This window comes from Stegodyphus dumicola, chromosome 10 (assembly GCF_044657685.1).
Source record: "Stegodyphus dumicola isolate Sdum_Otavi_A_Nest chromosome 10, ASM4465768v1".
Classification (NCBI taxonomy): Eukaryota; Metazoa; Arthropoda; class Arachnida; order Araneae; family Eresidae; genus Stegodyphus; species Stegodyphus dumicola.
This window is the reverse complement of record NC_140777.1, coordinates 150,229,626-150,245,835: the sequence shown is the minus strand read 5'-3', so window position 1 is coordinate 150,245,835 and position 16,210 is coordinate 150,229,626. Positions and strand designations below refer to the sequence as shown.

The window sequence follows — 16,210 nt, the reverse complement described above, 5'->3', positions numbered from 1 at the left end:
ACTTCTATACATACGTACATGCAAGTATGTATGTATCTCGCATAATTGAAAAACGTTGTATCTCGCATAATTGAAAAAGAACGTTGAAAGTTTGTGTTTGGAACTGCTATAACATCTAGCTGTGCACCTCCCTTTTTTATTACAATCCGTGGTACCATATATATATATATATACACACACACACACACACACACACATATATATATATATATATATATATATGTATATATATTAATTTTAATTTTATTTTTAATTTTAGTTAGTTGTTTAGTTTAGTTGTTTTACTATGTTTTAAATATACTTAATTAGTTTAACATATAGTTTACTATTTTTTATTAATTTTTGCTTGTAAATATTCAAATGTTGTATATTTCTCTTTTAACACAATTTGCAACTAAATTTGCTTATGTTGAAGTTTTCGCGGAGCCACAGTGTTTTAGCAACTTTTTAGCGTGCGTACTAAAATTTATCTTCTAATTTCCTTGATTTTGCAGCCACAATGCGCAAAATTTTTGACCACATAGGTCTTTTTTCGTTTGTTTTTTTCTACTTTACTTTATATTATATATATATATATATAACCACCCCTTTACTCGGCTTAAAAAGTGTTTATCGGGCCTTATTTTCGCAGTCGTTTGTCGTAACCATATACTTCCAGTTTCAGAAGTGTTTGGGGAAAATTTTATATTCTTTATGAAAAAATAAAATTAGAAGAAGTTTGACTACCGTAAGACAAAAATTGACGGGTATATTTAATTAAAGAAAATTTGCAATTTTTTATGTCATTCTGAATTTGACTTGAGGGACTGGCTAATTCAAGGTAATTGGTTTAAATGAAGAGCAGCAATGTATAACTTAATGGACAGTACAAAGAAGTCATAAGATGTCCGCCTCAGATTTTTTAATAGAAAGTACGACTCTATGAAGATAAAAATATCAAAATATTAAAAAAAGGTATATTACTAATTGAAAATTAAAAAAAGAAATTTATAAAATCTTTTCAAAATTTTTATGCTAACTTGTTGCAAATGTTAATGAATAAGTCAGGCAAAATGAATGGATAAATAATTATTTCTCACTGTGTTGCTGAGACTGGAACTCTGAACATTTCAATGCTAGCTGGACGGGCTTCCAATTATATCACAAAGACATGCCACAAGGAGAATAAAGCCCTTATGTACCAAGCGTGAAATAGTCGAAACAATTGAGGGAATTTTCGAAAAAACCGTCAAAAAATCAAAAATTACATTAAAATTACGTAAAATTTAAAGTTACGTTTAATTTAATGTTAAAATAAAATGTGCGTTCGTATAACCGATGGTGCAAGCAGTAAAATTTTGAGATGTTTTATGTATTCGTTAAATAATATATGCGTAAAAATCGATTAAGCATAAAATTAAAAAAAAATTAATTGAATTTTGAAAAAAAAAATCGTTTCATTACATTCTACTGTCATCTACAAACGACTTGGATATACATGGATAAAACTTGAGACCGTTAGCTATTTGGAAAATAGTTGAAAATTGATGGCAAACGTTTGACTAGAGCGAGAAACGTCCTGAGGGAGCCGAGTAACAGCTCATCAGTGGACGAGCGGTTAAAACAGCTGTATACTGAGATTTCGACCTGAGTTCGATCCCAGGCCAAACGGACTGGCTGCATGGTTGGTTTTTGTCATCTGCTCCATGTATAACGTGGCTATGAGCCAATTTCTCTTAGAAATCCTCCGTGAAGGCAACCCTCTCTTCAAGCAGGCGGCTCTTGTGAGCTTTGCCTGAAAAAAAGTTTATAAAAAATAATTTAATTCACTGCATTTATAATCGAATCAGAAGAGGAAGCTACCAAAAGGTGTTGTAAGGTTTTCAGAAGATATACGAAAATGTGGATGTAACGTACTTTTAAACTTCATTTTATGCATTCCTGCTTATATTTCTTTTCTGAAAATCTAAGTGTGAGGTGAGTGATAAGTGTGAGGAACGTGGCCAGTGTATTTAAAAATGTAGAATAAAAGCAATAACTGAATGTTAGATTATGTTAATTTAAAGCTTTAAATTTAAAATCATATATAATCAAGGATTCTTGAACTCTTTCTGTCAAAATTTTGTGTCTTCCATACAGAAACACAGACAACAGCAGTGAAGACAACTTTGAATACGCTGCATCTTAACTAATTGTTTAGTTAATAGCCCCACAAGAACCTACGCTGCTGGTATGGTCTAGCAGTGGTGGCTAATAGAAGAGGAACCGAGCACACCTCGTAGGCAACAAAGCACAGAACAAGAATCGGTAGCACGGGAATAACTTTCATTACTATCCGTTTTCTCTCTTAAAATAGTAGAGCTTCAGGACGTCATTTTTCAGCGCCGTCCAAACAAGGAATGCCAATTTCCAATAGAAAAGATAATTTTATGCCCTAAGAAATTATATCTGTCCATACTTTGAGCTCCAGGCCCATTCAGTGAGGAACACTTCGCGGAATAAGAAATGATATCAAAAGTATTAGCTCCTCAGTGATTTCATTCTTCCCAAGGCAAATAGATTTTCAATGAACTCTTTCTTCCTAATTATATTAGATTTTAAAGAACTTCTTTCTTCTTAATTATATTAGATTGACTTCTAGGCTTTCAAGAGATATATTCGTCTGCTCAAATTCAAGTAGGAATCTGTTAATGCAGAGCAAATATTGGTTTACTTTGTCCGACATCGAATGCAGGTATTTAAATATCATCTTCAGAAAAAAAGATTTTGAACCTCGGTAAATTTGCATACAAATACATTGCAATCATTTAATAAACTCATTAAGCATATACTTTCGAATAATGGGAAAACTAGAAACTTGTATTTAAATAAATTGTAAATGTTGGTAACGATTTACTTCTCCGTTTCATTCAAGGAGCTTACTTAAACACAAATCAAAACTACTCCTTACCAACTCAGTTTTCTGAAGCGTTTCTAAAGATCCCAGCTTTGACCATTGAATCCAATTGTTTAAGTACGGAAACGCCAGTACAAATTATGGATATTAATGGTTTCCATCCCAAAGATCAAAATTCAAGCGATTTCACCTTGAACTTGAAATTGATTGTATTCTAACAGAGTTAGACCTTTTTAAATCATTTTCCTTATTTATACATAATATAGTAGCATTCAAGGTTAAATGTGGGCGACTGAGAAAGGTGTTTGGTATACGACTCACCTAAACTGATTTTATCTTGTTTTTAACTCGTTACATTCTAGTTTTACCTTAAAGCAAGCAAGTACGTAAATAAAAAAGTTTCCCACCTCACATATAAAATTCGCTTTACGATGAATTCCTCTAGCAAACATATAGTAGAGGTACTAAAATGATTAAATTTGAAAGCTTCTTTAGTAAAATCTTCTCCATTATTTCTTAACTGTTTGATGAACTAAGTGATTCATTCGTTTGTTCTCAAATGTTTAAAACTAAGTACCATTATGTGATCAAATACGAGACTAAATAAACTCTTTCATAGAAGTTAAACAGTGCTTAAGTCATGTACTTTGATTCAACTCTTTCCTGTTCTACACTGAAAGAATGCAAGAAACAGTTTTGTACATGCCGAAATATCCTTAGAAGACCATTCTTGTGAAAGTGGATGACTGCAGATGCTGACATCAGAAAATATTGTTCGTATTTAGGAGAAAATATTGAGTGACAGGAGAGTTAAAGTCAAAGAGATAACTCCAAGATTAAAACAACCGTTTTGAACTCTTTACACGAACAAAGTGCCTGTGTGATAGATATCCCGCCTTCTTTCAGTAATTGAAAAAGCAATGTGTTGCTGTAAGCCATTGTTGCAGCTTTAAAATGCAAAATTACAAAAATATTTTACAGTAGACCATTGTTATTAATAAAACAGTGGTCCACTGCGATGATCCTTTAATGAAGAGGGGGACTGCATTTAATGGAGTGAGAAAACCAGGTAAAACGCCACCAGAAAAGCAAAATCAAGGAAAAACGAAAAAGATAATGGCAACCATTTCTTAGGCATTGTCAAGGTGCCCGTCTCATAGACGTTCAACGAAGAATTTCAACGATCAATACTGAATATTATACAAGCCTTGTACATAAACTTCCCAATGAAAATAAAAAGGAAAGGTTTAAAATACTGAACCGTAGAGTTCGTCTTGTACATGATAATGTTTCTGCGCATTTAACTATCGCAGCTCAAGAAGCAGTGTGGTTTTTAAAAGCCTTACCACCCGCTTTTACAAAAAAAAAAAAAAAAAAAAAAAAAAAAAAAAAAGGTCAGATTTAGCTTTGAGGGATTATTACCTGTTTTCTCCACTCCGAAAAATGACCCTCGTAGAGAAAGAGATTTACTTGTAATGAGTGGTAAAAACGACGTGAAAACTGTATAAAATTGATAAGCAGAGTACAAGGAATATAAGTGTATATGAGTACAAGCAGATACTATAAAAAATTTCTCGGATTTTCTTAGAAATATATAAGGCCAAAAATTTTTATATCCACCTTCATCTGTTTTCTAAAACTCAAGCATCCATTAAAATTAATGTTTCACTTAAATCGAATATGCTCTTTAGTAGGCAACCACGTTTTCTATTACGTATTACTCTCAACAGCAAAAATCAAAACTACAGGAAACGTTCCAAATTTTATGCAACAAGAAAACTAGTACGCTTCTCAAAATATATAAATAACAAACGAATATATTTAAACAGATATTCTGGTCTCAAATAATTACTCGGAAAATAATTTTTAAACGGCTAACAAGTTTGTTTAGATTGCAGGTTTTTGTTTAATATTTTTTAATTAAGATTGTTCAGAAAAAAGGGAACCTGCAGTCAACTTCCGACAAAAATATAATAAAAGTAAAAAAAAGGTTTTCATTTTTGAGTGCCAACAAAGAATATCTTTTTATTAGCTCTAAAAAATTTCAGCTCAAAAAATTTAACTGAGAGATTTTAAAAACCTCTTTGAAGATACCCAGCTGAAAAACGGTACTGAGCTAAAATAAAATCAAAACAAAGCGAAGTAATAAAGATTAGGGTCCCAGGGGACCACAGTCTTTTGGGGATGAATTTCTCTTCCAGCTAAAGAAAGAATAACAATCCTGCTCCTACATAATAAGCAGTGAAATAAAATAATAATATAATCTAACAACATGCTTTGATTTTTAGCGTTCAATTTATTTAGTCTGGCAAAAGATAAAATTGTCAGCAACGACTACATCTAGAACAGGAGTTCCCAGCGTGTACGTACTGACTTTCTAGGGGTCGATGGAATGATGATCAAAGGGTCGTATGGGAACGATAGCGGAATATATACCGGCAACTGATCAGCATAATGAAGATCCCATTGATTATATATATATAATATGAATTAAAAATATGAATGGTTTTAGATTTTACATTACGTCCAAAGGGGCGTTCTTTTAACATTTTGTGTGTTACCCTTATTTCTTAAATATCATGTTCTTCGCAATTAAACCACGAAATTCAGTTCAAGAGCAATATCGAAAAATAATTTTAAAAGCAGCATATCTTTAGAATTTCCGATACACAGTCTCATGCGCTGGAGATAAAAATGTTTTTTCTTTCCCTGTACAACGTTGCCATTGCTCGCTTTGAAATCTTTCAGTTTGTTAATCAAAAACTCGTTAAAGTTTTACAAAATATGAAATAGATAATAAAACAAATTCCAAATTTGAAATTTGGCTTCCACATGCCCATATTCTAAGGAAGCTTACTTTATTCAACTTTTGATGGCTCTAGGTACCGTTGTTTTATCAGAGTGGGATAAACATATATACATTTATGCAGATTCTTTATTATTTAATTTCTTTAAATATAATACAGGGCGATAATATTTGATAGCAACGTTCATATGCTTAATACAATTTTTATCTTTAAGTTACTCAATTACGATTATTTGTGTTATAATTATGTTGTACAGAAAAATGTAAAGAGGGCCAATGAAGAAAACCATTCTTTTAAAAGGGGCTCGTGCAAGAAAAAGTTTGGGTATTCCTGCTCTAAATTCTGATAGACTACGCAACTGATAGATTTTTATGAGCCTATGATAGAAATTCAAGAACGTAGTAAAATGCTTTTTTTGAAAAAACACTGAAGTTCTTCATTGCAGCTAAAAACGGCGCAGTAAATGAAATTTATTAAGACCCTTGAAATGATAACAGGGGTAATAAAAATGGCAAAACGAGTTTCTAAGGTTTTCGTTCGTAGCTTTTCAAGTGTTACTTATTTAACTTCATTTATAGGAGGAAGTACGATAAAAAAACATTGCAATGAGTAGCACGTTTTCTACATTTTAATTTCCAGTGGTATCTAGAAATATGCTTTTAAATAGCATACACACTTAAGAACATGGTTAGAATATTACTGAAATTCACTTCAATTCATATAAAAGTAATAACTCCTCCAGGAGTTATTAAAGAAATGTATAATGCATTTAGATATAGAATAATAGTTTGACCATGGTTTAACAACAAGAGTGTGTTATGGAATTTAGAGTCTCTACGGAAATGAGATTATATTCTCTGTAACCACATAATTTGTATAAAAAGTTAGAAAATTATACAAATATTTTAACAAGGAGAAGGAAATATAACTCGCAAAAAAATTTCCTTTTAAGTGCAAGGTTTCAATTAAGATAATAAAAAGTAAGAATAATTTTTAGCATCGAAATATTATTCATCGTGTAAGATTAAAAATTGAATCGTAGCACTACAAGATATCATAGATTTTAATTCAAACGTGTCAGATGGAAATGTAAGCAATGTGAATCTAACCATTATGATATATGTTATTCCCGTGCTATCACTATTGTGATAACGTTTTTGTGCCTGTTTTAGTAGGATTTCTATTAAACTAACATGATATTTATCGCTTTCTATTGTAATAGTAGTACTTCTGCGCTATCACTCTTACTATTCTTCCTTGAAATTTTGTTAATGTCTGTAATTCTATATACGAATTACTTTAGTAACGTATACGAATTACTTTAGTAATTCTTATTACTTCAATTACTTTAGTAATTAAAGTAATACGAATCCTACGAATTTAGTATACGGATTACTTTAATAATTCGTACAGAATCATTCTCTTTCAGATGCACTCAAATATATATATAACACTTAATGAAGAAATTATTTTTTGTTTTTTAGTTCAAACATGTAATTTAAAAAAAATTATGTATTTTATTTCATACATTTTAGCCTACAAAATGAAGAAAAAGTAGCAATAAAATAATGTAGGATGCCAATGCATACTAAATAAGTGACGCTGTACACGTTTGGCCAGCGGCGTTTCTCGCTGTCTCTCACTTTTTGCAATAAGAATGCTAATTTCCAAAATTCGTCTCCAGAAGCGCTGCAGTCAGTCCCATAATACATAAAGCATGGTCATTGTGCAAGGGGTGATCAAATGAAAAGGTACAAAGCGACACGGTGGGTACAAATGTAGACTTTATTCAAAATATACACCATAGGCCTGAGCACAACGATCCCACTGATAAACAAACCGCAGGATTCCTTGTTCCCAGAATTCCTGTGGCCGTGACGAGACTCAGTCCTTCACAGCGTCCTTGAGTACGTTGTCCGAGTTAAAGCGCTTCCCTTTCAGGTGTTCTTCAGTGGACCAAACACATGGAAATCGCAGGGCGACATGTCCGTACTGTTGGCTGGATGGTCCAACGTCTGCCACTTGAACGTGGCCAGTTCCACGTGTGTGACTCTGGAGACGTGTGGACGCGCGTTATCATGGAGCTGAACCACACCCTCCGTGAGCAGCCCCGGTCTTTTTTTCTTGATGGACCTACGTAGGCGTCAAAGTGTCTCACAGTACACATCGGAGTTAATGGTTTTTATGTGCTCGAGAAATTCCACAAGTAGCAGACCTTCACGTCGAAAAAGACGATGAGCAACACCTTGCTTACTGACGGCACGGCTTTGAACTTTTTAGGGGGAGGTGACGACGCATGCTTCTACTGCATGCTGTTCCGCTTTATCTCTGGCTCATAGTGATGGCACCAGTTATCATCACCTGTGACGATCCGCTTATGAAAGCGGAGTCTTCCAGATACCGAAACAGATGTTTCAGTGCTAGCCCCAGTTCCTTTTGCTGATCGGTGAGCTGCTTCGGAACCCAAGCGGCACACATCTTCCGATATCGCAACCTGTCGCGAACAATTGTTCACACGTTTCCATAGCTGGAATCCACCTTCACCGCCAACATTCGCAATGTGACACGCCGATCACTTCTCACTAGGTCGTCGTCTTTGTCGATGAGATCGTTCGTTATGACAGTGTTTGCCTGGCCTGGTCTCGGGTCATCACCCACACTCTTACTGCCTGCACGAAAACGGGCACTCCATTTTCTGACAGACTTGTCAGAGACACATTTCTCCCCGTAAACTGTCACCATCCGGCGATGAATAGCTGACGGTTTCTCACCTTCCGCTGTCAGAAATCGAATAACACCTCGCTGCTCCTCAATCGTCAAATTTTGCAACGCGAACTCCATCCTGTCCTCATACGGACTGCCGCATCATTTGGATGCCACTTTTGATAAGACCCTCATGCGGGCGCCCGCGCATGCTCCGATCCCAGTCAGAGACTCCAATCACATCCCGAGATGTCTCGCTACGTTCTCCCAAGGCGGAATATACAAATATTTAACTGTTACATTTTTACGTCGTTTCGTACCTTTTCATTTGATCACCCCTTGTACTGTAGGTAGCAACAGCTTCTACAAATCTAGCTGTCTGCGTTTACAAGGTATTTTGGTGTTAAAAGATTTTGCATATACCCAGCATTTTAACACGAGGAAAATGATACTCTAGAGTAAATTATTAACAAATTAGTTACTTTTTTTTAGCTTAACTACAAATGCATAGAAAGCTCCTTTATAAAACAGAGAATATGAAATAAACTTTACCCTTTTCTTGTCCCTAATACAAAAATAAATCTTAGATATAAGCAGTAGAATGTAATCAAGGCATAAGTTTAAAATATTCAAATATTGTATTTTAGGTTTAATTAAAATCTAAAATATTTCATTAGATTCAATAACTATTAATTAATTTAGTAACGTTATTAATTAATTTATAATAATAATAGCATTCAGTAACTAGTTTAGTAATTTATTAATTATTCCCAGAATTCCAGTAAGAATTTACTGGGAAATTTATGTGAAATTCTGGAAAGATAAAAAAACTATTTGTATCAATCGCTGTTATCGCAGTTAATAACAGCTCAAGCTCCAAACATTTTGTACGCAGTAATTATAGTATGAATCAACTTTGTCTTACCTCTAGAGTGATGTTTGGTAAATTATTACTGTTACTTATATCTAAGCTCATAATTACAATCAACTAACTAATAAATCTACCACTTACCTTGGAAAACGCTAACTTAAATTAGCAACAGCTATCCAAATTTAACAGTGTTAAAAGAAACGCATTTCGCAGTTTTTTGACAGCAAGAGTCGAAGCCAGCAAGAAAAACGAAGAGACGCTTGATATTGGTTTCAATTTCTTATTCGCATGAAAAAATTTCAATATTCCTGTAGAATTATTATATTAGGTTATAAAAAATAGGAACACTTAAATCAAAATTAATTTGTAAGAACTTGTATCCATTAATTTGCACATAATGAAATATTTTTGCCCGAGCTTTCTAAATGCATCGGTAACTAAGAAAATTGACTAATTCATTAAAAAATTGCAAACAACTTTCAAACTTCTACCACTGTCTTGCAGTTTTAAAAATATTTTTGGAGATTTTCTCCTTCTTTCAAAGTAATTCTAAAAGCAAATATAATGAAGAAAACAACAAAGGAAAATAATACTTTTGTTTTGGTCAAGATAAGCTTCGAGGCTCGATATTTTTATTTAAAGAAGAACGGGAAAGTAGAAAAATAACAACATATCTAAAAATATACGATTGATACGGAGAAAACAATGTCTCTGCAAAGATCGAAAGTGAGAAAGATAAAGATTTCAATGCATTTCTGTGGTGTAAACAAGGAAATATGTTTTTCCACGGATTAAATAAAAAAGTGTTTAGTCTGTAAATGATTTTCTTTTAATTTCTTGCTCAGCATCTGTCAGCTGTTCGTTTTTAAAACTTAACACTAGGACTGATACAGCTACTTCGTAAAAGAGTCCATCTGGATAGTAAACCGATAAATAAGACATCATTCACTGAAGCGAAAGATAGGCCCAGAGACCATATTGTTTATTCGAAAATTTCATTAAGCTTAGCTATATGTAAAGCACCCAAAGAAATCCGAGGTGATATGAAAGGCAACCTTAACATGTTTAATGTACACCGCGTCTGCAAAAGTCCATAGCCGATCTTTATTTTTTCAGCCGTTAAGCATAGACATATATTTCCAATTATAAAATGTTATAAATAACACAAGAAATCATGTTTTGGTATTTTTTTTTAGTTTAAAGAAAAAAAATTTCAATATTCCTGTAGAACTATTATATTAGGTTATAAAAAATAGGAACACTTAAATCAAAATTAATTTGTAAGAACTTGTATCCATTAATTTGAACATAATGAAATATTTTTGCCCGAGCTTTCTAAATGCATCGGTAACTAAGAAAATTGACTAATTCATTAAAAAACTAACTAATTCATCAGTTTCATAAAAATTACCTAATTTAATTTTTCAACAGTCCTGTGGTCCCTATATTTGGGAAAATGTTATCATTATAAAAATTTCAAAAATATATCTTCATTATAAAATTAAAGAAAAAAGTAAGTTTGATTCCCGTATAATAAAACCAAACCGAGATATTTAATTTCAAAATTTGCCATATTTAACGTCACGTCAAACTTGTCTATTAATAAACAAGTTAGAAGAATTAAAGTTTAATTTCTTCACTGTTAATTTCATTCATTGATGTTATTTTGTGATTTAGTACTATCTAATATTTTTAGCCCAAATAGGCGTTAGCCCAGAAGGACTGTTAATTTCGTTTCGGCATTTTGCATTGGTTCACTATAAAAGTCTGAATCACTTTTCAAATTATTGCCAACAAATATTAGAACTCTGCTGTAATATGATTCCAACTTTTAAAGACACAAGTATTCGAACTTTTAAACGATTTATAGCGAAACGTGAAGGGTGCGAATAATATATTTTTCTCAAATTCTAAATATTATTTCAGGTTTAGTTTTTTAAAAATTACATGCATATTTTTGTACAAGTAAAATAGTATTAGAATAGTACTAAAAGCAGTATAATTTGTCATATAGTTTCATGGAACAAGTGATTAGTAGTTCTCTTTAGAAAAATCATCTGCAGTTTTATATCACCAATAACAGCGTGGGGAGCCCTTGTTAAATTTATAAAAATAATGGTTTGTACACTGCGGGGGGGGGACAGGCCGATTGACGAAATTCATCTTGCGATTTTCATGTCCCGAAAGCGCGACATAGGATATGTATTAGATTTATATATAGCATTGCTCTAATATAGGTATTTTGACAAAAAATCGGACTTTTTTAAGATATGACATACCGATTTGTTTCCATACTTCGATTCTACGACTCAAATTATGCCAAACTGCCAAGTTTTGTAAAAATCGCCTAAGTAGATTTTAAAAAATTAGCTCTTAAAAATTAGCAGATTCTTCATCATTTAATTTCTGGAAAAATAATGCAGGGCAACAATATTTGGTGTTAACAATATAAAAAGTGATACGCCTGCAAAATCCGGTTCCGGGACTAATAGCCCTTTGGGCTAAAAACTATTAAAATTCAAACTGATGTCCTCCGTGAGACAATACTACTTAATTCTCATTCATTTTAAATCACTTACCATTCAGTTCAGATACTATGTTTCTCTTGTTTCCCTCAACCACTGTCTAAAGTAATAAATTGGAAGAGAAAAGGATACAATGTATCATTTAGAAACTCGAGAACTTGAGAAAGCAAACCGGTTCTTCACATTTTAGTTTCTTATGGTGCTATACTTGAGCAGCAGCAACAGGAGGAAATTTATCATTTTAATATTACATAGTGTCCATAATTTAATCCCCGGATAATAAAATAAAATGAAACGTAATTTTACGAAGTAACCGGAAATAATTTATATCGATATAATCTTCAGTTCAAGAAATTTCATTTGTTCTAATTTGGAAATGGCAACAGGGAAATTGTTTGTTAAATAAAAAGCAATGTGCGTTCTCTTATTATGGGAAACAAAATCTCCAAAAAGAAATCAGAGGCGATATTGACATAAATTTAATGACATAAATTTAATAAATTTAATAATCCAATGGAACAACCAGATAAAAGACGGTTAAACAGTTTTGATAGACCGGACATGTTCTGCACAAAAGAGATGCAGGTAAAATAAACGTCAGTAATAAAAATGTTTGCGCCATTCCAGATGTGTTTGAGCGCTGTCTCAGTAAATCCATTTGCCGCGCCAGCTTGCAAATAGGAATTCTCAGGTCGAATGTTCATAAAATTGCTCTTGAATAGTTGAAACTGACTGCGTGTAAATTGCAGATTTGAGAAAAAAAATCAAACCTAATGGTCGAATCGTTCGTAAGGAATTTTTTGTAAACAAGTTTCTTCAGAAAATTGTATTCATTGGCGAAAATTAACTTATTTGACTTATCTGCAGGATTTCGGAATCATAAAACGTGCATTATGTAAGGGAAACTGAGCAATCAAAATTTAACATTTGGGGTGCGATAACTCATAACAAAATGATTTCTCGCTTTTCTCGGAGTCATCATTTGATATGGATGTTTACTTTGATATGCTGAGAGTGTTTACTATGAACTACAGCCAAACTTTTTTTTTTCCAATAGGATGGGATCGTTGTCATTGGCAACATATGTGCATGATTTCCTTGATGAAACATTGCCAGATCGTTGGATTGGTGGACCAATTTCATGGCCACTCTGTTTTTCGGACATCACACCACTAGACGTCTCTTTCTAGAGACACCTCAAGAACCGAGTTTATGCTGAAGAGGTTCGCAACACTGAAGAATTAAAAAATTGAATCAGCACAAAAGCAGCTAACTCCGTAAATGCTTAATGACACCAGGAAGGAAATTCAGAACAGATCTGATATTCTTCGAGCAACAATTAATAATTATATTGAAGTGTATAAATATAAAATTCCTTAAAGTGCTGCATAAAATTCAGTCTGACTTTTTTCACTGTCTCTTATTCTGCATTACTTAAAACATTTTCTTTTCTGTGAATAAATTATGAACAGCCTGTACATTGGTAGAAGCTAAGATTAAGACCCCCGAAAAGCTATTAAGCGATTCTTCTTTTATGAGCATAAACGCAGTAACTTGAATAGCATAAGCTTTTAATACTTTTGAATTACATTTTCTTTTTTCATTGTCTTTTTCTTTAATCATCACATAAGAGCACAGCTGGATAAAATTATCTTTCAAATTTCATTACAAAATTTCTGAAAGGCGTCAGACTTTAACGATTCCCCTGTAGAGACATTAGGTATTTTCTGAAAGCAGGAGAGATGAAAAATGAGCAACACCTTCGCCGGGATTCGAACCACGGGCCTCTCAAATACGCACCGAGCGTGCTGACCACTACACCACAGACCTCTCGAATACGCGCCGAGCGTGCTGACCACTACACCACGGAGGCATGCTAAGAAGGCGGGAGAAATACCTTATATACTCCCCTTTTAAAGGGCAACTGGGGATTAGGGGACTCAATCGCCAAATCCTAGTAGTGGAGGATCATCATCCACCATCTTTTAGTTCGGGAGCCACTGTAGAGACATTAGGTATTTTTTGAAAGCAGGAGAGATGAAAAATGAGCAACGCTCTTGCCGGGACTCGAATCATGGAACTCTTGAATACGCGTCATACGTGCTGACCACTACACTACGAAGGCATGCTAAGAAGGAGGGAGAAATACCTAAGAACCCAAAAGGGATGTTTTAAATTTTAGTATGGCCTGTGAGTAGAAATTATAGAAAGCGATATCTTAGGTGGAATAGCGAAACATTTTATAGGATATTAAATAAATATGCGTTAAAATTAACTATATATTTTCTGTGTATTAAAAAGGTGAAAAGTGTGCACTGTAATCCTATAAAAAATATTTAATGCTTTTAATAAAGTATGTTATGAATTAAATCAATTAGATTAAAATCATTTAAATCAATTAGATTAAAAAATATAAAAAAATCAGAAATGTTTCAGATTTTAAATTACGTCCAAAGGAACTTTTTTTAACATTTTGTGTGTTACATTTATTTATTAAGTATCACGTTCTTCGCACTTAAACCATAAAATTCAGTTCAACAGCAATATCGCAAAATAGTTTTAAAATGAAAATATCTTTAGAATTTCCTATACAGAGACTCACGCGCTGGAGATGAAAATGTTCTTTTTCTGTCCAACGTTGCCATTGCTCGCTTTGAAATCCTTGAGTTTGTTAATAAAAAATTCGTTAAAGTTTTACAAAATAGGAAATCGATAATGAAACAAATTCCAAATTTCAAATTTGGTCTTCCACATGCCGATATTCGTAGGAGGATTACTTCATTCAAAATTCGATGGCTCTATGTATCTTTGTTTTATCACAATGAGAGAAAGATGCATACATTTATACAGAGTTTTCATTAATTAATTTCTTTAAATATAACACAGGGCGATAACACTTTGTGGCAACAGTTTGCTAGGTGATTCGCCGTTTGTAGTGAATCGATGCAAAATAGCAAAATTTTGCACACACTCTATTTGTGGATTTCAATACAATGTAGTGAAATAACATTTTCAAAATACGATTTACGTTTTTTTTTTTCGATTTGAAGTTGAAACGATTTTTCGTACATATCTTTGTTTAACGCAAAAACTAAACAATTAAGAATTTTACTGTTTGCACAACTGGAAAGAGTAAAAAAATCATTTTAAGGAAACTTGTATGAAGATTTTAATGAACGTTTTGACTTTTTGCAGAATTTTCCAAAATCACTTTTTTTTAACTATTTGACGCCCATTATTTTAAAATTTCGACATCTGAAGACATATATGTTTTAAAATTTTGACGATTATAAAACAAACTTTTCACCTTCTTTTAACACAAGAATGATAAAAAGGTATTAAATCGGCGATTTTCCACGTTGCAAAAATATGCTCTATATGACTTTAAGAAGAGGAAGTTTCGCTTCTTCCTTTGCACCACCTGATTCGCTTAAGTTTTGATGTTATACATCAAACAATTGCTCTAATACGGATTTTCTTCCCTCCAGGTTTAAAGGAAAAAAACTTATTTGTTCATCTCTTTTTCTCTTTTTCTTGTTGATAAATAAAAAAAACTTATTTATTTAATTCTTATAAATATGTATTTCTTAATATATCTGTAAATAAAGGCAGGAAGAAATAGCCTTTATAGAATGGTTAAGACTTATTAATTCATGGCTTCTATAATAAAGAAATTATCATAGAACTCTCTCATTTTTTAAGGTTATTTCTCATCGCTTTCTTCTTGATATATTTTGTGTTTGTTATTCATTTATTAACCTCAAAAAAGAGTTTAAGAATTAATTAGCGCTAAAATTTATTTGTAGTAACATGTGCCTTGCAAAATAGAGAAAATAAATAAATTGTAAAAGTGGAAAAGATTTTTCCCCGTTTTATAAGTTTATTTACATTTTTATCAGTATTTCGTTTTAAAAGCTGATAAAATTTTCTCAGTTTTATTGTCGAATATAAAATTATATTCTTTAAATGAATATTAAAATTCTAATATCCAAAAATATATGTTGGAAAGATAAGATAGATAACACAAAGTTTTCTAGCAAGGAAAAAAAAAAAAAAAAAAAAGAAGAAGAAGAAAAAAAAGAGAAATTGCCTAGGCTTTCTCTTTTAGCTTTAAGAGCCACTGCGGTTTAATGCTTAAGATTATTAAGGGAAGTGTGAGGACGTTAGAACACAAATAAAGCAAACAAAAGATTTTGCACGCAAAAAAACATATATTTTATTTTATTTTTTATTACATTTATTCATTCAAAAGCATCCTATGCAAACCAATCATCCTGGTCAATGATATGATAAATAAGATGCATAACTTAAGATGGCTACAATTATATTCCTAGTAAATGTTAAATCTATAAATGAATTGCCAGCTGTTTTTGGATAGTTACTTGGCACCATATTGAGATTAAAATGATGTTTCATAAAATCAAATGCC

At 32.5% G+C, this 16,210-nt stretch overlaps 1 long non-coding RNA gene across 1 annotated transcript in view; it reads left to right on the top strand.

Moving 5' to 3' along the window:
- Window positions 1–15,263, top strand: part of LOC146995135 (uncharacterized) — a 427,109-nt gene extending 411,846 nt beyond the window's left edge. Inside the window, exon 3 of the long non-coding RNA XR_015043576.1 lies at window positions 12,839–15,263. This is a non-coding gene — a long non-coding RNA (uncharacterized LOC146995135). The remainder of the gene's footprint in view (window positions 1–12,838) is intronic.
- Window positions 15,264–16,210: the final 947 nt, after the last annotated feature.